This window comes from Salvia miltiorrhiza, unplaced genomic scaffold (assembly GCF_028751815.1).
Source record: "Salvia miltiorrhiza cultivar Shanhuang (shh) unplaced genomic scaffold, IMPLAD_Smil_shh fragScaff_scaffold_21, whole genome shotgun sequence".
Taxonomy (NCBI): domain Eukaryota; kingdom Viridiplantae; phylum Streptophyta; class Magnoliopsida; order Lamiales; family Lamiaceae; genus Salvia; species Salvia miltiorrhiza.
Genome location: NW_026651446.1, coordinates 497,863 through 500,992, shown reverse-complemented (window position 1 = coordinate 500,992; position 3,130 = coordinate 497,863).

The window sequence follows — 3,130 nt, the reverse complement described above, 5'->3', positions numbered from 1 at the left end:
CTAAATAGGGCTCTGATCATGCTACGTACAGAAAACAGGAAATAACCTAAACACTCTAATCAGAAGGTTGGGTCTGACACTTTCTCTCCGATTAACTAATTCGTAATTAAAATAAAGCATATAAATTTATCTAGGCTAAAGATAGGAAGCAGGTAAAGAAAGCAATAAGACAACATAAAGAACTATGGTTCTAATCTAACAATCTAAAAATCAATAATTAAATCCAAAATCATAAAGCAACAATTATCTAGGCAAGGAAAATAAACAAACATTCAAATCTATGGCAAACAATAATCATGATTTTTCCTAAGGAACATGTAAATGAAAAGCGACACAAAATCAACTGAGTATTACTCTAACAAATCAACCAACGATCTAACTATACTAACTAGGCAATAAGATTAACAAAGCATAACTCAATGCTAAATATCATTATCAAAATGTGTTCAATTATCTAGGAAAAGAGCAACCAAGAAAGCTTGTAGAATTCGATAATTCAATAGATAGAACTTACAATTGATTAAAGGAAACGACGATCTAGCGTAATCCGAGAGTTTCTAATGTGTTTCTCCCTACCAAAACTCTAAGAAAATAAGTAAAAATGGAGCTGGAGGCTAGAAGGGTCGAGAATGGCACAGAAACCCCTAAAAAATGGGTTTTAAACCCTAAAAAACGTAACTGCCAGATCGCGCAGGCGGCCATGGCCGCCCGGGCGGTGGCCGCCGCCTATGCCCTTTGCAGAATGGGCACGGCGGGCGCCGGCCACTACAATGCGTAGCGTTTTTGTTTTGGTTCGTTCTCCCTCGTTTCAAGTCGGATTTTAGATCCGTTTTTGCCTACGAACTCGTATCGAGACGAACTTCGATTCTTTTGCAGACCATTCAACTAAATTCTGACTTTATTTTTGTCCACATATCAATCAGTTTAAGCATAAAATCCTGAGACAACAAAATTAGCACAAAAGCTCAAATCAGTCAAACTCTTGAGTGAAAGAGACCAAAATATAAGTCAATGTAACACGTAAACACCCAGATATTCATCACAAAATAGGGCTAAACAGCACCCGTGGCCGAGCCATCCGTGTTCACTTTAATCCAGCTGCCCGCCGGTGGCCACCAATGAACCTCGATCATCATCGGAGGTGGCCTAGCCCGAGTCGCCACACCAATGCGACGAAAAATAAGATAGTCACTCCAAGAGTTATTGGAGTGACCGAGTCTAGCAAACTGAGAATCCATCTCTTTGAAGGAGACTTTAAGGAAACTCAAAATCATATTATGATGAAACTCCTTCTCATTAAAGGTGGCTTGGTTGCGGCAGCCCCAAACTTTCCAAACCATATTAATAATCGCTGCTTTCCAAAAAGCCGACACCAATGGGTTAAACTCTACATTCCACGAGGAGACTAAGAAGGAGTAAATATCTGAGCTCCTCTCCAAATCTTGTTTATCAAACCAATTCAGAATTTCCATCTAAGAGGACCGAATACCAAGGCACTCCCAAAAAAGATGTGTCAAATTCTCCTCAGCCTTATGATCGACGCGCGCGCCCGTCGTCCAGCGCGCGGTATCAAAATAATTTGTGTATGCCCTAGACAGACAGTACACGCTCCTATTGCTCGCAACCAAAGAACAGTCTTAGCAGCAAGTATAGGGTCGATCCCACGGAGAGTGAGGAACTACTTTACTCTTCGGGTGCATAAATTGAGTTGTCACGGTCTCAACTTGTTTATCTGCACAAGTAAACTTAAACAAAGATCAAATATAACAAGGGGTAAGGTTTACAGTTAGGTCATAACTGTTGTCAATATTTATTTCGGTCATAGCCATACTGATGATCCGTCCATGATCCGTATAAACTCAAGGCGTGGCCCGAAGACATTGGGGCGTTTCAAGAGGCTATACTTCACACTTAGGATGGTTGAGTCTATTGCGATCACTTGGTCCGAAGGTCACACAATCCCCGGTCATAAGGCAGTGCTTCACTCCTCCTTAGATAGTAGTCATACCCGTTACTCACCAAGTATGACCCTCACCAACCTTCTCTCCCGAGGTCCCCAACTCTGCACTTTGAGTGACACATGCCTCCCGGACACAACCATTTCCGGCTTGTTAGCCGACCAGTCATAGACATGCTACGGCGCATAAGTTACCTTCCTTGTTTGATAACCATGGCTTTATGCCTCGTCACAGTTGATGGATAGTCTCTAGAGAAGCCCAAGACTGAGGAAGGACAGTGTATCCCATCAATCCTTTCCCCACCTTCCAGATCTACAACGTCTTTTATTGACGCTGCTCAGCTACTCGGTCGTGGGTTTACCGGTTGTCACGCCCTGGTATACCTTGGCCTTTGCTTGACACGAACAGTGTTTTACCGAACGGAGATCACCCATTAGGCCCCTACTGTCCATGGTTTGGCACAAATTCGTCTGGAACCACGAGACTCAATCGAAAGAACAAATGCCTCACGAATGTTTACATATTGACAACAATTATTTCCACCCCCTTAAACCTCACCAAGGGAACTACTCACACATAATGGAAAATATAAATGCAAAATAAAATGAACACATAAATGAAAGGGAATTTGAAATACTTAATATAAAAAATACCTAAGGATACAACCTTGGCTTTGTTCGTCACAACAGAATTGAAATGCAAAAAACAAATAATGTGTTTGGTGCGAAAAATGTGAAATGACAAAGTAAATTATTTTCTTGGTGAACTAACTAAAGTCTAAGTCTAGAAGAGTAATCCTAAACTCTAGAATGTAAATTTGCTCTCTGAAATTCGTAAGACTCCAAAAAATCTCATAAAACTGCTGTCAAACTGCCCTCTGCCAGCCACAAATGCTGAAGTTTATATAACAATTCGGTAAACCCTAGCCGGCAGACCAAATCTGGCAGATTATTTCTGACTCAACCTAGAAACACCTCTAAGTTGACTTGCAATAGAACAAGGACATCCTAGCGATGGTAAGTTGACCCAGTGTCATCTCTCAAGAAAGATTTTTAAGGGCTTTTAATTATGTCACTAAAAAGCAGTAAACGTTGGATTATTAACTAAAACATGAAAGTAAATTAACGTGAAATTAAACTTAACTAAAACTTTAATCTTAAAATTATCTAGGC